This window comes from Dasypus novemcinctus, chromosome 5 (genome assembly GCF_030445035.2).
Source record: "Dasypus novemcinctus isolate mDasNov1 chromosome 5, mDasNov1.1.hap2, whole genome shotgun sequence".
NCBI classification, from domain to species: Eukaryota; Metazoa; Chordata; class Mammalia; order Cingulata; family Dasypodidae; genus Dasypus; species Dasypus novemcinctus.
Genome location: NC_080677.1, coordinates 23,400,080 through 23,427,149, shown reverse-complemented (window position 1 = coordinate 23,427,149; position 27,070 = coordinate 23,400,080). Strand labels below are relative to the sequence as shown.

At 43.3% G+C, this 27,070-nt stretch overlaps 1 non-coding gene and 1 pseudogene across 1 annotated transcript; one reads left to right on the top strand and one right to left on the bottom strand.

Moving 5' to 3' along the window:
- Window positions 1-13,472: 13,472 nt before the first annotated feature.
- On the bottom strand, window positions 13,473-13,544 carry TRNAD-GUC (transfer RNA aspartic acid (anticodon GUC)). Its single transcript has one exon. It is a non-coding gene; the product is annotated as a tRNA-Asp (tRNA).
- Window positions 13,545-26,742: 13,198 nt separating this feature from the next.
- On the top strand, window positions 26,743-26,828 carry LOC111763842 (U6 spliceosomal RNA; annotated as a pseudogene).
- The last annotated feature ends 242 nt before the right edge of the window (window positions 26,829-27,070 follow it).

Below are 27,070 nucleotides of genomic sequence, written 5' to 3'. Positions count from 1 at the left end.
TTGGTCTTATGCATTAGTAAAATTCATTTTCTATATTAAATAAATTTGCATTATATTACTTTGATAAGGAATGTGCAGTGTATATAAATACCCATTTTTAAGGACCTAGAGTATAATCAACTACTGAATTATTTTGTAGGGTTTTAGCTGCAACTGCCTTTATCACATGTGTTTTGTTCATATCTATAGTCTATTTACTTCTGATAGGTTCTGTTTACCTCGTGATAGGTTCCAGGCCTGCTTATGACTTTGCTTTTATAGGGAAATAGTAGCCACTGCCATGATCCACTTCATCCTACAGCTTTCAGAAGCACGTTGTAGGGACTCTATGTAGGCAAATTGTAGGGATGACCTACATAGGCATATAAGGTCACAGTCACCTTCAGACCATGTGGCAGTTTTTCTTACTATTTCTGGGTCCTTCATTTACAAAGACCGGGCTAGTTTATTCTAAGTTGCAACCTGCAGAATCCTCCTTCAATCTGACCAGGAAAAAAATTCCTCAGTCATTTTAGAGAATTTTTGAATTTCTGATCACAGATATAAACATCAGTCTGGAAAATGAGAGAATACACTCAAAAATATGACCTTCCTTCTAACATTGGCAGCTTTATAGCGACACAGGAAATGCCGCCACCCACCCCCACCTCCCTCATCCTCCCACTTCTACCAAATACTGTCCACAATTTCAAAAGAGGCAACAGAAATTCCTTCTTAGACTATTATTTACCTTGAAGTAAACTTAAAAGGGTGATCAGGGATGTAGCCAACTCAGATGGCGAAGGTGTGAAAATAAATCCTGATGATTGCCAAAGCATCTAATACCTTTTTCACCAATACAATGTTTTAAAAATATAACTTTACGTGAGTAAGGAATGCTTATAATGATTTGCCTTTGTGCAGTCTTGCTTTACCTCCTTTTTCAGTGTGAGAACAATCTTTATTGCTCTGAGGAGTTGGCCCATGTTGTCTTATTTTACAGAGAAACAAAATCTACTTTTATGAAAGACCATTCTCATTGCATAAACTTAAAAAAAATTTTTCTCCACTTCCCCGCCCCCCAACCCCCCCACCCCCATTGTCTGCTTTCTGTGTCCATTCACTGTGTGTTCTGCTGTGTTTGCTTGCATTCTTGTCCCCAGCATCGGGAATCTGTGTCTCTTTTTGTTGTGCCATCTTGCATCAACTCTCCATGTGTGCAGAGCCACCCCTAGGCAGGCTGCGCTTTTTTCACACAGGGTGGCTCTCCTTATGGGGCACACTCCTTGCACATGGGGCTCCCTTAAGCGGGGGATACCCCTGCGTGGGATGGCACTTCCTGCGCGCATAAGCACTGCACACAGGCCAGCTCACCACACGGGTCAGGAGGCCCTGGATTTGAACCCTGGACCTCCTATGTGGTAGGCGAACTCTCTATCCATTGAGCCTAATCCGCTCCCCTGCATAACATTTTAACACATTGTGTCTCAAGATTTTTGCAACCATAGGCACCAATTACATCATCTCATAGGGATATGATAAAACTGTCAAAACTCTTGGTAAAGCGATAGGTTTCCTTTGCTGCTCTTTGTAACAGCCTTACCCCCATAGACTTCACAAATTATATTTAAAGAATTAGGGAAACTCCTTTCTTAGTTTTACTTATTTTTATTTTTTAAAAGATTTGTTTATTTATTCTGCCACCCCCACCCCCTCGTTTTGTACTGGCTGTCTGCTTTCTGTGTCCATTCATTGTTTGTTCTTCTGTCTGCTTGTCTTCTTTTTAGTCGGCACCAGGAACTGATCCTAAGACCTTCCAGAGTGGGAGAGAGGCGCTGAATCTCTTGTACCACCTCAGCTCCCTGGTCTGCTGTGTCTCTTATTGTCTCTCCTCTGTGTCTCTTTTTGTTGCATCCTCTTGCTGCACCAGCTGTCCACATAGGCCAGCACTCCTGCACGGGCCAGCATGTCACACGGGTCATCACTCCACAGGGCCAGCTCGCCATGCGGGCCAGCTTGCCTTCACCAGGAGGTCCTGGGAATCAAACCGTGGACCTCCTATAGGGTAGGTGGGAGCCCAATTGCTTGAGCACATCCACTTCCCCTTTCGTAGTTTTATGCTCACCAATTGTCCCAGGACCTTTCTTTGTTATCTAGGAAATGTTCTTAAACTATATCCAGTAAATGTGTAGGGCATGTTACCAGTCAAATATCAGGGCTCTGAGTAGATAGGGTTTTATGGCCAAGGCAGTTCTCTGGATACACATTCTTATTTACTCCTATGAATTCCACTTAGATTCTTTCACCCTACTTCCTTTCCTATAACTCTTCTCTCACAGTAACCTTTTCTTTTTCTACTTACATTTCATCTCACCTATCCCTCCTGGCCCCAGTGGACTTGGATCTGTGGGCGTATTTTGACTTAAGCACTAAGTAGTGTGAGCAGAGTCAAACGACCAGCCTGCCCCAAAGCATTGCACTCATGGAGGGCAGATGAGCAGGTGGTGACAAGAGCATCCAGGTGAATCTGGGCCAGGCCTGGGAACCCGCTGAACTGGCCTGGCTCAGAGGCATAGCGAGAAGGCAGCACAAGGCAGGAGGCATCACCATTACTGTAAATTCCAAGAGTGGGAGCAAGGTGGGTGTTCCCCTTGGGTAGCAAGGGGAAGGATTCTTGAAGAAAGGGTACAGAGGAGAAAGCAAGGTTGGAAAGCCATGTCCCAAGGGGTAGGGGAAGGGTTGAAGTCAGTGTAGGAAGGTCACCAGGTTGCCTTGTGGTTGGCTTTCGAGTGCATGCAAATGCCAGCAGCTCAGATTTTTGGCCTCGACAGAAGTGAAATATGATGGCAGAAGAAGACGCCACAGGAGCCTGAGGCCTGGGTCAGAAAAGGATGGCAGAACTCGCAGAGGTTGCTGGGCCTGATCAGGCCACTAGCAAAGACAGGTGAGTGGGAGTGGCAGCTGCTGGGGAGGACAGACCAGATGGACCAGTGCAGCAGCAGAGGCGGACCCGGGCGTTGACTCTGGGAGGTTGAGGCAATTATGAGAAAGTAGTCGGGCGATAGTAGGTGAGCCAGATTTACAACACAGGAAAGGCCAGATGGTGCTACTGCATGCCCAACTTTCCAGCTGTGCTCAAATAACCAAATTGACATATAAGTCAAAGGTAAGCCAAGGTCAATTTTAATTCTATGCTTTGTGGGGTTTTTGTTTTTTATTTTTATTTATATATTTTTAAAGATACTTAGATTACACAAATGTTACATAAAAATATAGGGGAAAAACAAACAAAATAGGGGATTCCCATATGCCCCACTCCCCATACCTCCCACATTTTCCCACATTAACAACATCCTTCATTAGTAAGGTACATTCATTGCCAACTGATGAACACATTTTGAAGCGTTACCACTAAGTGTGGATTAAAGCTTACATTGTAGTTACACTCTCTCCCACCCAATTCTGTAGGTTAACGCAAGATATATAATGGCCTGCATCTGGCATTGCAATGTCATTCAGGACAATTCCCAAACCCCAAAAATGCCCTTGTATTACACCTGTTTTTCCCTTTCCCTGTCCTCAGAACCTCCAGTGGCCACTGCCTCCACATCAAGGATGTAATTTCTTCCATCGCTAGAATCACGATAAGTCTATAGTAGAATACCAGTAAATCTACTTTACTGCATAGTTCATTCCCCAAGCCTAAGGATTCTGGGATGGTGATGCCCACTCCACCTCTAATTGAGAGGGGGCTGCAATCCCATAAGGCTGATGAATGGGACTCTCTTGCTTGCCGTTGTGGACTCTCTCAGTTCCTTGTTATGGTGCTTGTCCATCATCACCTCCTTTTTAGTTGTCCTGGGTGAGACCAATGAACTGGAAAGTAAGTATTGAAACTCTTGAGATTCAGGGCCCAGCTGGCACATGGACACTTGGATGTACACTTATCAACTCTATTACTAATTATAGGTTCAAAGAGAAGGACAGAAGAGTCATGTGTAGGGAAACCACAACTGCTTTGTTGTTGATACAGGATCGTTAAGTGTGTTGAAAATGCCCATGGGGAAATGGATGTGGCTCAAGCAGTTGGGTGCCCGCCTACCACATGGGAGGTCCTGGGTTTGGCTCCCTGTGCCTCCTAAAGAAGACGAGCAAGACACTAGCTGATGTAATGAGCTGGCGTGATGAGCTGATGCAAAAAGATGACAACTCAACAAGATGACAACACAACAAGATGACGACAGACACAGAGAGCAGACAGAGTGTAAAAACAATGGGGGGGGGAGGAAAAATAAATAAAATTTAAATCTTAAAAAAAAAAAGCCCATGTGAGGGGAGTAGATGTAGCTCAAGTGGTTGAGTACCTGCTTCCCACATGTGAGGTCCTGGGTTCAATTCCCAGCCTTGGTACCTCAAGAAAAAAAAATGCCCATGTGAAACTCATACTGGAATGGGCGTGAAGGTGTCCCTTATAATTGGACTGCGTATATTCAACAAAAAGGAAAGGATGAAGGCCAAACCATGGAACTATTTTAAAAACTGAAGCACAGTAATACTATCTTGAGTATATTGGGAATCTTGAGATTTACCCAACAGTGCTGAGATTCAACATTATGTTGAAAATTCATTTTCCAGGAATAATTTATTTCAGTTAGTCACATTTTTATCATCCACAAAAGGGTAAACTTATACAAAAAATGTTTTAAATGTGTGTGTATACACCCACATGTCAAAACTAAAAATTAAGCACGGGTTGAAGAATCTGGCCAAGAACAAACAACTGGCAAATTCACAAATTAGAATTTAAAATTCCATCGTAAATTTGAGTAACTAGTTAGCTTAAAGAAGATTATGAGTGTCAGCATGTGAAAAAGTTAATCCTCTCTCATTTGTAGTGCCCCATTGTAAATCTTGGGTCAGTTCAAATTTTTACCAACAGATACCACTGACTTTATTGAAAGTCGATGTTTTAAAATGAAAGTGGAAATGGAAACACAAGCCTAGCTTATTAGTTTGCTCATCATACTTCCTTGTTAACGATACTCGAAAATATTCAGGCTTTAGTTTGACCCATAGTATAGTCGATTGTGTCATGGGAACATAATTTTTAAAATTATTTTCCAAATTATCAATCCAGCCTAGCAACAGAGCCAAGTGTTAGAGTTATTGCTGCCTGAGTTATAACAGCTGCCCCTGGGAATCTTGTCTGAACAGCAAGATAACTGCTGTGCACAGTAATATCGGGTTGTTCCCACCCCCAAACATACACAAAAGATTTTTGTCATTCTTGGCGTGGGGCAATAGAAGTAGCAAGACACGCCAGCCAGACTCGAAAGGCAGAATGTCCTTCCACCTGTTTTATGCTGTAAGACAGGCTTCCGAGAGGGAGGCGGTGTGGAGGGCTGTTTCCCTGAATGGCAGCTGAATGCGCCAGCAGGAGTCTTGGCAGCAACAGCCAGGCCCTGAAACTGGGCATTCAGGAGGGCTAAATGGAAAAAAAGAAATTCAAGCAAACTGCTTCCTGGAACACTGGGAACCTGAATGGGAAATTAAGAAGTACCAGATTCTTTCTATTCTCACACCAGCCAAGGTCAGGTTTCCATGCTCCTCTTCATTCTAATCTTTCCCCAGAAACTGCTATGGTAATTTTGGAAGGTAATAAAAAATACTTCCTTTTGCTTTTGGGAAATATTGCCACCGCTTTTTTATAGTCTTGTTTGAGGGGTTTTCACCCTATCCGACTGGAACAAAGCAGTACAACAAATCACAAAATCATGGTGGTGGGAGTCATCTATAGACACATGTGATTTATTCTACATCTCACAAGAACAGTTCCCTAGGTTAGAGGTCAGTGGAGAGGCTAGCTTGCTTGTTGAACATTCTCATTTGCTATTGTGTTAAGACAAAACTGGGGCAAAAGTATGGTGCCTCCCTGTTCGGCAAATTAAAAAATCTCATCATCCAGCAGGTCGTCCCTAGACATGGAGAACCTGAGGCAGGAATTACCATTGCCACAATCAAGTATGCATTACCAGTGAGGAGGAAAACAATGATAGCAAAAGACGTAGGAAGAGAAGCCACAGGTTTTTGCTAATTTTAAGCCATGCGTTTGTTGCCTCCTGGAAGACTAATTTCAAACCTAGAGTACCCAGAACTCCAGCAGTTTAGGAACATAATAACAAATGACTGAGTGGCCGGTGGGGCGGGGGGCGGGAGTGACTCGAGAGTAAGAATTCCTCCAGTTATTTTCAGTTTTTCGGGAAGCTTAACAGTAGTTGTATATTTACTCAAAACGCAACTTCAAAGATGACTTTTAGTTAGAGAAAAACAACTTCAACTCTATGGTTTCCTCTTGGGAAGTAAATTCATTATTTAACAAATGTGTTTGTTTATAAGACAAACTCTTTCAAAACAGGGATTTCATAGGGGAAATCATATTAAAACATTTTCAATGGTGAGAAGATTAGAAACCACTGTCCTGGAAAAAATTATTTAAGGGACACGATCTTCAGATTGTTTTCACAAAATATTTACAAACAGTGGCTAACTTCCCACTCTGCTCCATGTCTAACTCAGTCAAAGTACTAAAGGTTAAAAGGATGGTTAGATGGTGAGTGTGGGAAATTCCAAAATTGCTGGCTGTCTGCAGAGTCTTCCTTTATTTAGTGTCTCAGTACTAATAAAATAGATCCAGACACTGGTTTTATTTGCCAGAGCTGCAAGGAAGTGGTAGAAATTCAGTAGAAGTAGGTCTTGCTTGAGCTAGTGAGCCTCCTTATAGAGTTATGGATTATTCAGAGACATTTTTCCAAAGTACAGGCAGAGTAGACATATGCTACATATTCAAGAAATGTAGGCTACAGCTTTAATTAGTCCTCTCCTCACTTCATTGGCAGTTAAAAGATTAGTTTCCAATTGGCACGGAAGTGCATTCATTCATTTATTTATTTGTTCATTAATTCATTCAACAATTCTCATGCACCTATTATATGCCAGATTCTGTGTTTTAAGATGAATAAAACACTTGTGGGGCCACTTGTCTAAAACCGACCTAGGTGACTCACTTTGGGTTGCCTGAACAACAGGCTGGTGGGAATCTGGTGTTCCCCACCTGCTCCCTGTAGGAGAAGTTGCACCCAAACTTCTGATCGGGAAGTTGAGCTCCCACAGACCCAAGTTCTTCAGGTGTTGGGCAGTTGGCTTTACCAGGGAACTCCTGTAAAGAGCTATTATTATCTCACCCCAGACTGGAAGGTATCCAAGAAGTCTGATAATTCCCCAAGGTTGTTATCACACTTGCCCTATAAGAAGGGGAGCAACAAGGGTATAAGTTCCCTCCACCGGCATATCCACTCATGGTGTGTACAGCAGGTCACCTTGGCCCAGCATGCCTTTCTCCACCTTCTCTTCTTTTGCTCATTCAGACTTTGTAAATTTCCCCCAATAAAGGAACTGCATGGAATTCATCCCCAACCTTGTTGCATGGGTGGTGAACACAAAGGGATCCATCTTATACAAAATACAATGATGAAACCACCTGTTCCAGAAGCAATCCAGCCCTTGGAAGATTTAACTATTGGGGCTGAGCAGAGGGAGGGAGTGTGGAAACACTTCAAGGAGCCTGCAGTCCTTCCCAGCTGAGCCCGCAGTTTGTGCCATGTCACTCCGCGTCTCCTTGCCTAACAGTTTCTCCATGGCAGTGATTATCTTAAATCTTCCTCAGCCACTGATTGTATCGATGTTTGCCTCATTCGTTCATTCACTCATTTATTCAGCCATGCTTTAAGACTTAAGAGAGCTAGTGGACTGGGAAATATCTTGGAAAAAGTATAAAGTCCTATCCAAAGAGCCTAAGTTGAATACCAAAGGTGTATTTACCATAGATTTTTGGTTTCATTTCTTTTTTGTTTTTGAGCTAGGAACTTATTCTCCAAGTGAAGGTTTGTTATGAAGCCAAAAACCATATATATATAGTTGCCTGCTGCAACTGAAGTGAGGTAGGGGTAGAATTCTAGGGGTTCCAAGGAGCACAATTTTAAAAGCACTATGAAAGGAAGAAGGAGTAAAAGAATTAGAAGTTTAAAAAAAAACATCCAAACCAGTGTCCAAGTGTCCATCAACAGATAAATGGGTAAATAAAATTGTGTAGATACATACAATGGAATAGAATTCAACCTTGAAGAAGAATGAAATTCTGATACTTGTCACCACATGGATGAACCTTGAAGACATGTTGAGTGAAATAAGTCAGAAACAGAGGTGGATAGTGTATGATTCTGTTTACATGAAGTAACTAGAATATGCAAATTTATACGTAAAGAAAGTAGAGCGCTGGGGCAGAGAAGGGAGGGGAATAAGGAGTTAAAGCACAATGGGTGCAATGTGTCTGTTTGGGGTGATGGGAAAGTTCGGGTAATGGAAGGTGGTGAGGATAAGACAATATTGTGTATGTGACTAATGACGCTGAATTGCTTGGGTGTGGTGTAGATGGGAAATTTTATGTTGCATTTGTATAAAAAGAAAGAAACTAAAGAGACAGTGATAGTAATTGTCACAGTTTGAAGTTCTTTTATGAATCCCCAAAAAGAAAAAGATTATGTTTTTGAACTAATCCATTCCTGTGGGTGTGGGACCCTTTTGATTGGACCAGGTCAGTGAGGTGTGACTCAGGTGGGGTTTCCACTCTTGCTGGGGTTTATATAAACGGAGACAGAGAAAGGAAGCTGCTGTTTTTGATCCTGCCATGTGAAAGAGAACTCAAGGATCGCCAGCAGCCAAAATGTAAGCACAGAGCCCCCAAGAGGCGGGGCCCACAGAACAACTCAAGACCCAAGAGAATATCAAGACCCAGCAGAGACTGAGAGAGGAGACCCGGAAAGAGACAAGCCCGATGCTGGGTTGCCAACAGATGAGCTCTGGAAGATGGTAGATTTTGGAAGGGAAGGCACCTCAGCAGAGATGGGCCGCCATCTTCACCACATGGCAGGACTTGAGGATCACCAGGAGCTGGCTTTGGGGAGAAAGCATCTCTGCTGATGACTTGGTCTGGACGTTTCACAGCCTTGGAACTATAACCTTTTACCCTAAATAAAATCCCCGTTATAAAAGCCAACCCATTTCTGGTTCTTTGCATTGGCAGCCCTGTGGCAAACTAAGACAGCAATGAAATACAATACATGATCCTGGAGAGAGAAAGTAGATTAGAAGTTACTAGGAGCTCATGGTGGGGAGGGGTATGGGGAGTTATTGCTTAATAGGTACAGAGTTTCCGTTTGGGATGATGAAAAAGTTTTGGTAATGGATGGTAGTGATGGTACACAATATTGGGACTGGAATTATTTTCACTGACTTACATGTATAAAAGTGGTTAAAATGGGAAATTTTGTGATGTATCTACATTTTTACAATAAAATTTAAAAAAAATAAAACAAATCTCAACTCTTTTCTATCTTGACTGTGGTGGTGAATACATGAACCTACATGTGCTAAAATTTCATAGAATTAATGTACATATGCACACACAAATGAGTGTATGTATAACTGGTGGAATCTAAATAAGATCTATGGATTGTTTTGATGTCAGTCTCCTAATTCTGATACTGTACTATAGTTTTGTAAGAGCTTACCATTGGGAGAAACTGGGTGAAGGGCACATGAGATCTCTCTGTGTTGTCTTTCAACTGCATGTGAATCTATAGTTAATTGCAAAATTAAAAGTTTAATTAGGGGAGCAGATGTGGCTCAAGTGGTTGGACTCCCACCTCCCACATGGGAGGTCCTGAGTTCAGTTCCTGGTGTCTCCTGAAGAAACAGAAACAAACAACAAGCAAAACAAATGAAAAAAGCAACTCAGGGAAGCCGATGTGGCTCAGTGGTCAAGCGCTGGCTTCTCACATATGAGGTCCTGGGTTCAATCCCCAGCCCCCAGTACCTCAAAATAAAAAATGTTTAATTAAAACCACATCCATCCATCCATACTTTCTCAATGTGAGTTTCTTAGCCTGTCATTTTCCTCTTCCTGACATTTCAAAGTAGACAAACAAAAACCAGCTAAGATTCTTTGGCCTCCATGTTAATGGGTGCAGGCAGGTCTATCAGGGGCTGTCAGGTGTATGCTGATTGAACTGTCTTAAGCAATAAGGAAAAACATTTTGTGCTATATAATGAGAAGTTTTACTCAAAAGTTGAGTAAATTGATTCAGCAGCTCAACATCATCTTCAAGGACCCAGATCTTTTCCCTTCTTCTATCCTGCCATCCTCAGAATGTTAGTTTTGTGTCAGGCCAGCTGCCTAACGAGGGGACAATGGCTGCCATAATGCCACGTTCCACATCCAGATGCAAAAAATGACCTCTTTTTATCAGCCCCATTTTAAGGGCAAGGAAACATTTACAGGTCTCTGTGCCATTCTCACCCCTGCTTATTTATTTATTCATTATTTATTACCGGGATCAGGTCACAGGCACCTCCCTAAACCATCCAAGGAGACTGGGATGGCCTTCATCCTTAGAGGTAGACCCTGGGGGGGTGAGGGCGGTGGGGATGGCTACACCCACAAAACGTCAGCGCTCAGCCAGTGAGTAAGAGAAGGGACTGGGCTTTGAGCACGAAGGAACCATGGTAATGTGCAATGAGAGTTGTCCTGGAAGCTACCGAGGCATTTCTTTCAACAGTGTAGCTATTGAGGACTCCCAGAATGCTTCTGTCAGCTAAGGAGGTGATGAAGACCAGGCGGATGCTCAGAGCACCCAGAATGACTGCAAGGAACACCCTTCGGTGGCTGGTTCCTGGTTCCACACCGTGGGAGATGCTGGGTCCAGCTTCCCCTGCTGGCCTGGGGAACCTAGAACTGGGGAACAGGGGAGAAAGGGTATCATAGCTGAAATGGAGAGGACGCACTTCCTACCAAGGGCTGCAGCGCTGTCCTTGTAAAGGATCCTGTCCAGGCTTTAAAGATGAGAAAAATTTTTTTGTTTTATTTTGCTTGCGTGAAGGTTGAGTGAACATAAAATAAGGCTTCAGGATTTTTTTTGAAAACTTTTAAAAATGAGGAAATATAACTACTGCAACTGCCTTTAAGATTACCTGATCACTAAATACTTTTTTCATTTAAGCCCCAAATTTCAAGCCTACAAATCTGCAGTACTTGATTGCCAAGTACTCCTTGCATAATTGTTGTGTGATATAAAAAACCGCATGGTGCTGAGGTGACAGTCTGAGGGATTTGAAGAGCAGACTGGGGCTAGGGAAAGCCTCTTGACTGCTGGAGCTGGCTGCAGGAGTGGCAAGTCCAACAATGTGCTGGAGGATGTGATCATATTTGGTGAGGGTGGACGGGTAAAAGCATAGTGAAATGAAGGACATTTACTGCTTGCCTTACTGCAATGTTTGCCTCAAGAAGGCAGGAACTCTGTCTTACCCCTTCCCCTCTGAATCTCCAATGTATTTTACATAGTAGATGCTCAATAAATATATGTTGAATTCACCAAAAATTGCCTTTCCTACTCCTACCCTATAAACTCCTAGAGGTGTATATTCTTGATGGACCATTCCTTCGGAAAGGAAAGATGGGAGGTGAAGATAACTCTCTTGGTCATTCTCTGGGTCTGTCACATGCCCTCCATGTGTGGTCCCAAATGCCACATTCTCAAAGGTGACCTCTATCGGGGCCTCAGCCCTATGAAGATAGTAGCAAGTAGAGCCCAGCACAGGGTCAGCAAACGGTGGGCAAGACGGGAGTCGCCAACTCAGGGAAGACCTTCTCCCCCGAGCACTAGAGTAAGAGGGGAATGAGACTACCATCTACCAAACTAAATCTTACTGCTACAATTAAATGGAGTGCTCCAACTCTAGACCTGGTGGGCCAGGAGAGATCCTGAGGCCAGGGTCTGGGGAGTGGGAGCTGTGTAAGCACTGACCCATAAGCGCCTCTCAATGTCAAAAGGATAACCAAAATGAGTGTTCCTCTCCACCCAGAGGTGGAGTGTACTAATTGCTTTGACAAATAGCCCCTTTCCAACCTATAGAACCAATTTTTTTTACAACGCTTTTTTTTATTCATTTTTTCCATTTCCTCCTTTCTCTTCATTTTCTATTTCTTTTCTTCTGTTCTCTTCCTCACTATTTCTTTTTTTTTTTTTAATTTTCTCACTATTTATGTTTCTCTCTCTTCTGCTTCTCCAACTCTTCTCCCTCCTTCTCTTATAAAGGTGTACTTTGGAACTGAAGATATATTTTAATATTTGTTGAAAGGTTTTTCTTTTTTCAAATGGTTATCTGATCCTTAAAAGAAAATAATTCTTCCATCTTAAGTTGACTTTCATAATAGTTACCTAAAGACTAAGGAATCAGACGATGCTTAGATGTAATACTTTAAAGAGCAAAAATGTCTAAAGGCTTTTAACATTTAAAAATGTTTTAAGCATTTTTTTAAACATTTAGGCCTCTATTATGTTGAAATCAGTGTTCTACTTGATGTCATTTACATTGGAATTCTGAAGATTACAACCATTATCTCTTTTTTGCAGCCTTCCTTTATCTGTACTAATATTTCCTATTCCAACTTCTTTTTCTCCCAGAGAACAATTGCAATTTCTTCATTGTTGGTTTGAGATTTTACTGGGGGGGATATTTTTTTTTAACTAACAGGAATCCAAACTTTTAGGGCAAAACAGGAAGGCATGAGATGTTGGCCCCACCTAAGATAAGATGGCATGTTTACTTTTGACTCAGTAGACTTTTTTAAAGGTTTGTTTTATTTATTTCTCTCCACCCCCACCCCCACCCCCATTGTTTTGTGCTTGCTGTCTGCTCTGTGTGTCTGTTTTCCTTGTGTTCGTCTTCTCTTCAGGAGGCAGTGGAACCGAACCTGGGACCTCCCGAGGTGCCCAATGGCTTGAGCCACCTCTGCTCCCGCTTGTTGTGTCTCTCATTGTGTTTCCTTGTTTTGTCTCTTCCTTGTGCCTGCCTGTTGCATCAGTTCTCTGTCTTGCTCTTCTTCTTTAAGAGACACCAGGAACCAAACCAGGACCTCCATCTGGTAGCTGGGAGCCCAACCAATTGAACCACCTCTGCTTCCTGACTCAGTGGACTTTAGAATGCAAATATCTTCCAATTAGATTCCCAAATATGTTTTTCAAAAATCAGTGTGCCCATTTACAATTAATGTGCCATGCAACATCACCGGTTTTCAAAACCCAAGTCTGCAGACATGAATCTGTAATGTCAGCAAACCCTAATATAGAGCTTCCCACATGCCCCTCACTGTGCTAAACTCTTCACATACATCAACTTATTTACTCTCTCAACCACCCTACCAGGTAGGTAATGTTGATCTGATTTTCAGATGAGGAAACTCAGGCCCAGACATGTTGAGTAATTTGCCCAAGGTCACCCAGCTAGTAAGTGGTGACCCTGGGATTTGAACTCCAGCATCCACACTCTCAGCCACTATGCCGTGCTGTGTTTTCTCTTTCTCTCTCTCTTTTTTTAGGCACCGGAGCTGGGGATTGAACCCAGGACCTCAAATATGACAAGCTGGTGCTCAACCACTGAGCCACACCAGCTCCCCTGAGTTGTTTTTGTTTGTTTGTCTGTTTGTTTGTTGTTTTTTTGTTTTTAGGAGACACCTGGAACCAAACCCAGGATGTCCCATGTGGTAAGCAGGTGCTCACCTGCTTGAGCAACATCTGCTCTCTGCGTTCTCTCTTTTCACCTAACGAGGGTTCTTGATGTATTCAGGCAATATCAAGCAACCACCCTCCACCCCCAAGGAGAACTTTAAACCTATTACATAATTATGAGAACCTTGCCATGGTTTTTATTTTTGTTTAATCTCTCCACAAAGAAACAATGTCTCACTGTTATTATTATTAGAAATAAATGTCCATATTATCACGTTTAGAAAAATAGCTGCTAGTTACTACAATCTGCATTTTAAAATACCTGAACATCTTAGTTTCTTTAGTTAAAAAAAAAAAAAAAACAACTTCCTCTCATTCTGAGTTTATTTATAAGCTTATGGTGATCAATTTTTAAAAAGGATTTAAAGCTTTTTAGCCCAAATTTCTACCAGAAACCTAGAACATTGTAATTTGGTGAGATTACTCTTGGAATTTTTGTCAGTCAGTGAAGAAGCCATTGTACATATTTTGCAATGTTTAAATTAAGTATGTACCACGGGGAAATCTGATCGGTCAAGGTCCTAGGATTTTAACGGAAGCAGGGGACAGTGCAGTGGCTAAGAGCAGAGAGTAAGGAATCTGGCTTCCAGGGTCTGAATCCTGACTGCTGTGTCCTAGAGCAAGTAGAACAAGTCACTCAAGAGTCTCTAAGTGTCAGCTTCCTCCTTAGTAAGATGAGGACAGCAGTGACTTCCACCGTCTGGAGGATTCAGTGAGATAACCCATGCAAAGAGTAAATCCATGCCTGGCTGTGCTCACGAAATAATCATTTTGTTTTAGATTATAAGCCTCCAGAGAGACTGTTTTATACTTTAAAAAAATATTCCCCAAATCCCCTAACGGAGGGTGCACAATGAGTTTTAAAGAATGGCAAATGTCTCACCCTGACCTGTTCTCAGTATCACGGGTTTCACCAGGAAACAGTGGAAGCTCAGTCAGGTGAACCTGGGCCTCACACAGTCAAGGGCCTTGTTAAACCGCAGGCCTTGCTCTTAAAAACCACAGCTGCAACACTGAGACTTCCGTGAGAATTTTGGAGGAACTCTCTTGTTTGGTGTCCATGATGAACGAGTTCTCAGCCGTGCAGATCTTGTGAGATTAGATGACCAAAATGTACATGTGTGTTCCATGGGGCATTTCTCATGAGAATTTATTTAAAACCATTATTAGAGTGAATTAAAATGCATAAGTACTAGATAAAATATATTTTCGCTGGTTCAGCCTTTTTTTGGATGGTTAGCATCAACTGGCATGGACACAGCCCACCCCGCCCCCAGGCACTGTAGAGCTGTTTGCCTCTACTGGGTAAGCTTGGAAGATTTTGTTTCGTGACCTGAGGAGTAGAACCAATATAGTTGCTAGGATGACTTAAAATCAAGGCAGAAGGTTAGAGCAGAGTACCAATTCTGTCTCCATCTAGTTCTTTGACCTTGGTTGAAAGCCCCAAAGGTTTGAGGGGTGAGGGTTAGAGTGGTGTAACTCTTCGTGAGGAACCTTTGTGGTTCTCCAGTCTCAAGCAGCGTGGCTTCTGTTCCCTGGTGATACAGCGGAGCTCGGAGATGGAAGAAAGAGACCGTTTTCTCTGCCTGTGCATGAAATCCCTGGGCTCTGACAGCCCGAGGGCTGGTGGGCATCGCAGCGCTGGGAGAGATGGTGTCCTTGGCGCGATCAGCGCTGTTTCCACGAGAGAGAGTGATAGCACTGAGGTTTTCCAATTGGCCCTGCAGGAAGCAGACCTGAAGGAGCCGGAGCAGGAGAGAAGACCAGGTGGATTCTGTGTGGTTATGGCAGCTGGTGTGGAAGCCAAGCGCAAATGACACACCTGTTGGAGACGCCCAGAAATAGCTGGAGGACACTGAAGGCACGCTAACATGACGTTGTTACCTTTATAGTTTTTGGGCAATAAAAGGAAAAGCAACCTGATTTTTACACATAGTCAGGACAAGCTGGAACTAATCTGTGGTTGCGGTTAAGGTGCTCCTTCAAAATGTCTATGAATAGGAAATACTGAGATACAGGCAGAAATTTTGAATTAGATTATACAGAAAGAATAAAACACAGAGCTTGGCAAAAATGAAACTTGCATAATGGGTAACGTGATGGTTGATTTGATTTTTTTTAATGTGTCAGTGTGGCTAGGCTTAGTACCCAGTTATTTGATCAAACACTAATCTAGGTGTTGCTATGGAGGTATTTTGTAGATGTGGTTTATGTCTAAAGTCTGTTGATTTAAGTAAAGCGGAGTACCACTGATAATGTGGGTTGGTCTCAACCAATCAGTTGAAGGCCTGAAGAGAAAAAACAAGTTTCCTGGCAAAGAAGAAATTCAGCCTCAAGACACCAGCTTCAAATTCTGCCTGCGTTTCAAGCCTGGGGTCCTGCCTTAAAATTTCAGATTTGCCTGCCCCCACAATCACATGAGCCAACTCCTTAAAATAAATAAATCTCATATATGTATTTGTATGTATATATTATACATTTATGTATATATAGTACATATACATGGGTGTATGTGTGGCGGTATATGTACTATATATGAGCATATATATATATATATATATATATATATGGAAAACCCTGATTGATACAGGCTGCTTTTACCACAAGCAGTGGGAGTGGTAACATTTCTCTATAAGAAGAACTTAGAAGTGGAAATATGGCTGAAAGACGTGCTGGGGACTTGTCTTGGGCATTTATGTGCTCACAACTCTAGTTAAGATGGAGAAAATGTCAGTTGTCCCCATCAAAGCATGAGGTGGCTGATGGACATCAGGACCTTTGTTACTTTGCTGACCTCGGGTATCCTTAGCTCTTGAGCCACCTCCAAAACCAGCCCTGTTAACTCCCACGGGACACAGAGCACTGGCTTCCTCTCCTCTCATCTAGAGCCCCCTGGGGAGCCAACAATGGGTCCACCCCTGTGGGCAACGTAGCTGCCGCATGAGAAGACCACTCTCACAGAATCTCTGCACAACTGTATCCCACAGTGGGTCCTGGGGAGAAAAAACGTCCAGCAAACTCGCTTTTGATAGTACAGCTTCCTTGAGAACAGGAACCAGGGAAGCAATCAGTGGCTGCCCGGGCTGACCGTCCATACTGTGGATTCATTTCCCTCCAGTGACTCAGCTTTATCTGCTTATCCTTTAGGGATCAGCTGGGAAGTCACTTCCTCAGAAGAACCTTCCCTGACGACATTACATCTTTCCTGCCCGATTTAATTCTTCGTAATACTTACGATTAGTTAATGTTTGACATAATTTTGTATTTAATAACTGCAGATAATATGGTAAGAGACCACATCCGTGTGGTTCACTGATAGGACCCCCCCCCAGTGCCAAGCACAGTGCCTGACACACAGTAAATAATAAGTATGTCTTGAGTGAATGAATGTTGGTATCTTCTCCAGGCTTGGGCTAAAGCACTTGATGTGTGGCTGCAGTCTTCCCACTTCCACTCAATATTTTTTTAGTGACTTGTTTTTAAATGTTATGTAAACAATATTGAAGGTATGCTCATTGTAAACAATTTCAAATAATAATTACCCACATATAAAAATTACAGTTTCATTTATATATAAACTTGGCCTCAATAAAACGTTTTTTTTTAAAGCTATGGTCTCCCTTCACAACTCATCGCTAACCTAGTCCTACTCTTTTTCCCTGTCTTAAAACCACAATTTCATGTGTAAACTTCCAGATCTTCTTCTATGTATCTTCATACCTAGATGTATTTTCCATACATACATGTGATATATACACACATTCACCGTGTTTTCATCAGGGTCCACTCTAGGTGACATTCATGCAGTGATGGAAGAGTCGAGAGGCTAAACAGGGGAACGGCTATATTAGCAACAGCAGGAAACCACTATCAACCCTATGGTCAAAGGGCCAAAGGGAGGAGGCAGCGTTGCAGAGCCCAGGGACCAGGGCTTCCTGGAAGAGCTGACACCGCAGTAGCCCTACAAGGCTAAAGCTGGAACCATAGAGAGAGGGACTGGAAATATGGACAAGATGTTGCCAGACACCATCTGAAGCAGGGACAAGGAGAAGAAAAAGCCTGGCCTAACCCCTCTCCCATCTCCCTATGTTCCACCATTGGCTCTCTTTGGAGAGCCTGGCAAACGTAGTTCCCAGTGATGGAAAGCACAGCATAGAAGATGGTGAAGAATAGATCTGAGATCAAACAGACAAAAGCCTGGCATATGTAATTTAAAATAAAATATATAAATAGAATCGGGTCTTTGCAGTGTTCTCAACTTACTTTATAGAGAAGAAATCTGGTTAAAAAGGCCGTTAAGAGCAGGCTTAATCCACAGAATGAAGGGTGCAGCTGTAGCTTGGAGGTCGACAGCAGAGCATGGAATGTTCTAGGAGAAATGCACTCCCAGCAAAAAGAGCTTCACAAAACAGCAGCTCAAAGGGCCCGGTGTGGGTGCAGGTCCTGTTCCTAGGTACCCAGGCCTGACTGGTTCTGCAGACGGTGGGAAGAGGGCAGGGTTTACCAGCTGATTATTGCATGGGAGTAGGACCAAAGACACTAGATGTTAGAGCCTGAAGGAAACTCAGATCTCCTAGTTGAATTCATGACTTCTGAAGAAAAAAAAAAAGGAACCAATACTCAGAGAAGTGACGCAATGGGTCCAGACAGCCCAAAGTATCTCAAGTCTGTTTTGTTTTGTTTTTGTCATTTTTTTCCGGGGGTGGGGGTGGGCATGGTGGGGGAGGTGTTCAGGGATGGTTTAGCAGCAAAGCCTCCTCTTCCTGCTGTGAGTCACTCAGCTGCCGGGCAAAGAATGTCCGAAGAGAAGTGAAGGGCTCCAGAGCTCTGGCCGCAAACAATTAGTCCTTATGAAGGCATTCACCAAAGAACATCTTTTTTTTAGATGTTCTTTTAGAGTCTGGATTCAATTGCCTTCAGCAAAGGATTTGGGGGCCTTCAGAATGTTCTAGACACTGTGCTAGACACAAAGATGAATAAGGCGAAAATGAATACACCGTGAGCCCTTAACCTCCAGCAGCTCTAAGCCTAGCAGGGGATCAGAAGTCACTACAAACGGTTATGATGTGATATGATAAATATAATAATATCTGTAGCACAGAAGAGGAAGAAATTGCCTGGGGAGAGGTGAAAGTGGACAGGGAAGGCGTCACAAAGAAGGTGACATCATCAGAGATGTTAAAGGAGGAAGAGGAGCTCTTCAGACTTTCAACCCCAATGTTAAAATAACAGAGTTAGACCAGGCCTCTCCCAAAACATCACTTTGATCCCTCAGGGATCAAAGTATCCTTACCCCATTTACCTAAGGGAAACCCACATGCATACATGCTGTTTTGGGGTTTTTTGTTTTTTTTAAAGATTTCTAAAATTTATTTCTCTCCTCCTCCCCACTTCCATGGTCTGCTCTTTCTGTCCATTTGCTGTGTTTTCTTCTGTGTCTGCCTGCATTCCTATCATGTGGCACTGGGAAACTGTGTTGCTTTTTTTGTTGCATCATCTTGCTGCATCAGCTCTCTGTGTGTGCAGCACCACTCCTGGGGGGCTGCACTTTTTTTGCACGGGGTGGCTCTCCTTGTGGGGCACACTCCTTGCACATGGGGCACCCCTATGCACCATGGCACTCCTTGTGTACAGCAGTATTGCACATGGGCCAGCTCGCCACATGGGTCAGGAAGCCCTGGGTACTGAACCCTGGACCTCCTATAGGGTAGGCAGACACTCTGTCAGTTGAGCCACAACCACTTCCCTATACACGCTGTTTTAATTTATTTTATTTTATTTTTATTTTTTTATTTTTTATTTTTATTCATTTACTTCTCCCACCTCCTCATTGTTTGTACTTGCTGTATCTGTTCATCGCTGTCGTTTCTTTAAGAGGCACCAGACACTGAACCCAGGACCTCCGATGTGGGAGGGAGGTGCCTAATCGCTTGATCCACCTCTGTTCTTTGCTTTGTTGCGTTCCTCACTATGTTTTTCTTCTTGTGTCTCTTATTGCATCATCTTCTTGAGTCAGCTTGTTGTGCCTGCCTGTTGCATCCGCTCACTATCTAGCTCATCTTCTTTAGGAGGCCAGGCCCTGGAAACCTCTGCTCCCTGCTCTGTTATGTTTCTCATTATGTTTTTTCTTCTTGTGTCTCTTGTGTCAGCTTGCTGCACCTGCCCATCGTGCCAGCTCACTGTCTTCTATAGGAGGCATCAGGAACTGAACCACAGACTTCCCACGTAGTAGATGGCACCTTGAGCCACATCCACTTCCCATGTTTTATTTTTTAAGTAAATAATAGACAAAATGAGTCCACTGCACTCAAAAGCCAGGATTGGCAGGGCCAGATAAGACCTTTAGAAGCTCTGAGTTATGAAAAAGTGATGATGTTCCCCATCTGTAATTTAATATTGAAATGATGCCATCTGTCAAATACCTGCATGGAAGTCCGGCAAAGTTCTGATTTTTTTCCTAAGGTGACTTCTTTTATATGGCCTTGAAAATAGCAAGCTATTACCCAGATAATGTTTTTCTCAAGATTTTGATGTCCCTACTTTGCTGGTAGCCCCAAACCTGTGCTTGGGCTGCCTGTGGGTGGTTCTGCATTGAGGAGGCAGCCCCTTCGCACAGCATACACCCCACGGCAGACACCGAGCCAGGCGAGGATATTTCTGTCCTTAACCAAATGGGCATAAAGCTCTTCTTTCACTTCCCCACATGGTGTGTGCATTATGATTTTGTTCTTTATTCCTTTCTGTCAATGAATACTTTGTGACTCAGGAAGGTCTTTTGAAGGTCTAGCAGTCTGGTTAACCATAAAAGAAAGGCCAGGGTGAGAAACGATTTCTACTGGCTGAGCTCAGCCTGTTGTATCCAGAGGAAGGTTGTCCAGCGAAGTAGATGAGCACAGACTTTCAAAACAGAGCAGAATTCAACACTAGCTCTTCCACAGAACCATGTGATCTTGGGCAAGTTGCTCAACACCTGTAAGCCTCAGTCTTACCATCTATAAAATGTGCTTAATAATAGCACCTACCTCATGAGGTCGTTTCTCTAACAAATATTCAGTACGCTCCTCCTACCATGCTCCAGCTATTCTTGCAGAGGGGAATGCAGCAGTGAGCAAACCAAAATCCCTGCCCTGGAGCTCACGTTCTGGTGGAAGAAGATAGACGCCAAAAATAAATGCATAGATTATCTATTATATTAGAAGAGAAAGCGGCTAGGGAGCATTGGAGAGGGCTGCCATTTGGGATGGAGTGACCAAGAAGGGTCTCAATGAGAAGGTGACTTGGCAGATGACAGCCTTCCAGGCAGAAGGAACAGCCTGCACAGAGACCCTGAGGCAGGAATTGGCCTTGTGTGTATGAGGATAGAGTGTGGCTGGAACCGAGGGTGGTGGGAGAGTGGATGGAGATGAGGTCAAAGCATTTTGAGCCCGCAGGATTTTGAGCAGAGAAGTGACATGATCTGACTCGCTTTGTAATAGGCTCACTCTGGCTGCTGGGTTGAAAATAGACCCAGGAGAATGAGGGTGGAAGTAGGGAAACCAGTTAGAAGCTACTGCACTGATCCAGGTGACAGATGATACTCGTGATGTGCTTTTCTTGGAGGTGACGTGTAACCAACTCTGCATAAGCGTGGCCCGTTATCACTGTTATTGTTACCTGAATCAATACACATGTATTTCGCAAAGCAAGAGCTCAGACTTGTCCTCTTCCCTGCATCTTTCTCAGCCATCCGTCCCCTCATCATCGTCTTCCTTAATCATGCTACCTTTAGCCTTCTTCCCCTTTTCTTCTTTCCCCTGCCTCCTTCTCACTCTGCTGTCTTCCCGATGGTCTATTTTTTCCAGGGCACACTTCTAGGGGTTTGTTTTGAGTCTTGAGGAGAGAGCAGTGAGCCTCTTGGCCGGTAGGGTCCAAGAGTCACATTCCATAAGGGCGCACCGGAAGGATGAGGAAGCAGAGGGGTGCCTGCCATGGAACGTGCCAGAGAAGACGGCTCTGCCACGACGATTGTGCTGATGCCACAGGCAGACCTTTGTGCCCCCATCAGAGCTCAGTCAGGAAAAGAGAAGTCTTTCTTTCAGGAAAGTCAGGAAATTAGAGGCTGACATCACCATTGGACGAATGGGGGAAGTGAAGATCAAGACGCCATTTTCAGGAAATCGGGAAGTATGTGGATTGCAGGGAAGCCGCCATTGAGGGCCCCTGCTGCCTACAGCACCAGAACGAGTGATTCTCAGAAGGACCCTCGTTGCTTCTGGCCACCGCCTTGGTATCACAACACCGGGGGAATTGTCACAGTGGGCAGCAGAGGGATTCCCAGAAGCCATCCTGACACTGGGACTGTAGCATCAACTTAACTATACAGAGAAGAATCTGAAAATCACAGGAACATACCCCACTAAGGTCAAAGTAAATGTGTCTCCAATTCAACATCCCCTTCGGCAGAGCCCTGAGATGTCCATGGCCTCTCCAATCCCACTGACAGTGTGACAGAAGGCAAGGTGGAGTGGAAAGAGCGTGGCCTTAACTGACTGTGATTAAAATATTCTACTGTGGCTAGTTTTACAAGAACATATGGTATACATACTTGCTAGGATACCTCCCAGGGATTCAGAAGGTTTTCTACAGGTGAGGGACCCTAAAGTGTAGGAAGCATATCCTGGGAAGTCTGCTTCTGCCTAGAACAGAAGTAATTTACCTTCACTGGCTAGAGAGCTAATTGTCTTACAGGAAGGGGCTTTGGGCAAGAGTAAAGGGTTTCTTTGGGCATTATTTGTAGCAATAATGTTTTTTTGAGGTAACGAGGGCTGGGGATCACCTTGTACGTGTGAGGCACAGCTCAATAGCTTGAGCCACATCCAATCCTGCAATAATGTTTTATTCAACTTGGAATGTGCTAATAATACTATGAAATGACTTATTAAGTTAATACGAATTTGAATTAGTAATCAGCCACTTTTTGTAGGTTTTTGTGATGGTTAAGGTCACAAGTCAAATTAGTTAAATTATAGTGTCTAGTTGTTTGGTCAAGCCAACACTGGCCTGATTGTGACTGTGGGGATAGATTGTGGGTTTAAATCATTGGTAAGATGTATCTATGGCTAATTACATCTACAATCAACTGAGGAGATTGCCTTCAAAAATGAGAGACATCTCATTGAATCAGTTGAAGGCTCTAAAAGAAGTGATGACTTCAGCAGTCAGAGGGAGAGTTTCCATCTCTACTTCGGGCAGCCAGCTTCTCCTGGGGCATTCACTGAAAACCTTCATTGGAGTTCCCGGCTTGTGGCCCGCCCTACAGAATTAGGAAATGCCCATCCCGAATCACACAAGACAATTCCCATAAAAATCTTTTATATATATATATCCATCCTGTTGGTTCTGTTTCCCTAGAGAACTGTGACTACTATGCACTCTGACTTCTGAATCACTCCCTTTTAAGGCCCTGAGCTTGTCCATCCAACAAAGAATTATTGAGGGCATACTCTGGGCCAGCACTTTGCTAAGCTCACAATGGTGAGGAGAGTTATTGTGGATCCTGCCTTCCTGGGTCCCTCTGGTGAAGGCAAAAATCAAACAGCCAGGTATATCATTCAATACAGGACTAGGGAGGAAAAGTCAGAGGTCCTACTGAGAGTATAGGATCTCGTGGGATCTGAAGGAGTCCTTCTCTCAACAATTATTTTTGAGGAACTACTCTGTGCCAGAAAACGGCAGCAGCCCTGCCCTCCTACAACTCTCTCCTGGAGGAGACATTGCCAAAGAATCCAGTGCATCTATTTGTAAATTACAGCAGGCTGAGAGCCTCCCTGAAGGACCAGAACACGCTTTCTGAAGGAGGCCACAGTGTGCTGAGGGTGTGGGTAGGAGAGACAGGCAGAGGGCTCCAAGGAATCTTCTAGGCCAAGGGAGCTGCAGGCACAAAGGCCCAGGGCAGGAGAGAGTATGGAGATGGAAAGAGGTCAGCTTGGCTGCAGAGGCACCTGGGGAGAGTGAGGCTCGATGACGCTGCATAAATAGGAAGGCATTGAAGGACAAATACTACATGACCTCTCTGATATGAAATAAGTAAGCCAAGCTGTCTCAGAGAGCTAGAGACTGGATGATAGGCTTAAAGGAAGTTGGAGGGTAGAGGAAGGTTGCGAGCTGACACCTACATGGGTGAAGTCTATGATAAGCTGGAGGTAAGCAGTTGTACAGGGAAGGGATAAAATGGGGCCATAGGGATACCTTTGGGTGGGGCTTTGTGGGCTTGAGGGGGGCTAGGGTTGGGAGGATGGTTCAGATGGCCCAAGAAATCAGGGGGGTGGGGTTGGGGGAACATTTGAACATAGGAGATTGTAAGGTATGTGGTTGAAACTATAATGTTGAGAAAATGCTTTAGAAAATATAATATGGAAGGTTACTTGTTTAAGATGCTTAAGGGGGGTCTTCTGACACAGGTCAGGCTTCTAGGGAGTGTGTGAGTGCTCATTTTGTCATAGTGGGTTATACCATTGGATGGAGACCCATACAACGAGAATGAAGGTGTACCCACATCCTGGGGAGGACTGATGTTCTCAAACAGAGGGAATTGTATCTCTCGAGAGAATTGGTGGCTCCCAATGGGTCAGGGCAGTCGAGTATGTCAAGCCCTCAACATTGTTGCAAGTATCTCTGAATATGGTTCTTTAAGTAATGAAGATTGATGGTCACTGTGGGCCCTGAGGGGAGGGGGAAAGAGATATTGAAGAGATGCAATCAGCATAACTGTAGGGCAATGGAAGTGTTCCACAAGTCATGCAATGATGGACACAGGACATGTTTAATTACACCCAAAATGTATAAAAGTCTATAGGCTAAAATGTAAACCGTAATGTAAAACATAAGATAATTAAAAATTTAGAAAATTATATGGTCTAAAATATAAACTATAATGTAAACCCAAATGGAACCATGTTTGAAAGCTATTGTTTCAATATCTGTACATCAGCTGCAGCAAATATAATATGAACATGTAAAAAGATCATTGCTGGTGAAGGGACAAAGTGTTTGATGTTGGATATGTGGGAGTACCCTATATTGTATATGTGAATTACTGCGATCTAAACCTTTTGTGAAGACAAACTTAATAAGTAGGAAAAAGAAAAAAAAAAAAGAAAGGATGTAGACACTGAGGAATAAATGGAAGAAATTACCTTGCCACTGTACATACAGGACAATACCTATAGCAATGATGAACGGCAAAACGTCAAAAACAAAGTTTTTTCATTTTTTCATTTTTTGATACCGATACCCCAATTTATTTTTACTTTATTTAATTTTTCTAAATTAATATTATTCTATATTTAACCTTTAAACCCATCACTATATTCCATTTTACTATTAATGGAAACTGGCAATATATTAAGTTTCATTTTTAAAGACGTTTCGGACCACAGAGAGGTTCAACTATGGCAGGGGAGGAACACTGGTGTGGGGTGTTATTGATAGGGGGCACATGGTTGGGAGGGAGTTCTCTAGGGCATGTATACAGGGTACATAAAAATGTTTGGATATTTTCATAGTGGTTTCAGTTAAAAATGACAACTGAGGGAGTGCTGAGTTCCTAGCCAGGGGAGATCTATCACACTCCCCAATGAAACAGCAACAAAACCCCTAGAGCAATGGCAAAGACCAATAAAGACAGATGGTCCAACAATGAGCCCTTGATACTGATGGCTACAATTATGAGCCTGTGCCCCTGAAAAATGAACTAGGCCTAGAGCTGCAGGGTGCCTAAGAGTTACCTCCTGAGAGACTCCATGTTGCTCAAATGTGGCCACTCACTAAGCCAAACTCAGAATGTAAATGCATTACCAACCCCCCCCCCCCCCCAGCATGGGATATGACTCCCAGGGATGAGCTTCCCTGGTGCCAAGGGATTACTACCAAGCACCAGCTGATAATGTAACTAGAAAAAGACCTTGAATAAAAAGGTCAACTCAGATCAGCAGAATATCTCAGCCTACATGTAATATCAGGTGTTAAAAACTGCTTTGTGATGTTGGATAAAAGGGGGAAATGGAAAGGACAAATGCATTTATACGGCTATGAGTCTCCAAAAAAGAGTTGGAAGGTCATCATAGGGGTAATGCTTATGCACACCTCAGCAGGGTCTCAGAGACAGCCAAAGTAGATAGAAGCCCAGTAATGGTTCTCCTGAGGGCTACAGAGACCCACCATTTCTATGGTCATGGCAGATGACTCTGGAGTTCAGTGCCATGTCAATTGGCCCCACTTTGGAGATTGTGTTCCTGAGTTTGATGGAGTTGGACTCAGATATGACCTTTCTGCACATGCCTCTTCTGTTACTTTTGCTGGACCTGTGGTTGGCGCCAGGGTTGGTATATACTCAGGAGACCTGAATCTCTGGACTGTTCTTGTGACAACCAAGCCCTGAGCCTCAGCAGACTTGCAACTCCTACTGTCTGGTTTATTGGACTTACCCTAGCCGGCTAACAGGGAGGTGAAGAAAGTCAACCACCACATCAGGGAGCCAAGAGTGCCTACAACTGCAAGCAGGAGAATTGCATCCATCATCCATGTGGAATCTAAGGCCCCCTCTCGATATAGAGGTGGAGTGGACATAACCATCCTAGGGTCCACAGATGGCGAAATAGAGTATGGATTAGAGCAGACTTACTGATATTCTGCTATGGAAATATTGTGATTAGTAATGGAAGAAATTGTAGAACTGATGTGGAGAAAGTGGCCACGGTAGCTGCTGAGGGTAGGGAAACGGAAGAAGAGATATCATAGCGGGGGGAGGGGAGGGAGGGCATTTTTAGGGCTTGGAGTTGTCCTGGGTGGTACTGCAGGGACAGATGCGGGACATTGTATGTCCTGTCATGGCCCACTGGGTGGACTGGGGGAGAGTGTAAACTACAACGTAAACCACTATCCATATGGTGCAGCAGTGCTCCAAAATGTATTCACCAAATGCAATGAATGTGCCAGGATGATGAAAGAGGTTGTTGATGTGAGAGGAGTGGGGTGAGGGGGGTGAGGGGTATATGGGAACCTCACATTTTTTTAATGTAACATTAAAAAAAAAAAAGAAAAAAGAAAAAAAAATCAGAATGATATAGAGAATTAGCATGGCCCCTGCACAAGAATGACATGCAAATTTATGAAATGTTCCATATTTTTTTCACAACAATGCAAGGTGTTAGTGGTGGGGAGATATATGGGAGCCCTGTATGATGATAAGAATGATTTGTAAATTCACAAATTTTACTATACACTTATTGTTTATATATGTTCATGTATGAGTGATATACTTCAATCAAATTTTATTTTTAAAATTTCCATAATAAAAAGTTGAAAAGAAAAATAAATAAAATCAACGCCAACCACAGAACAGTTCTGAGGAGCAGAGTGTCACCCCAGAT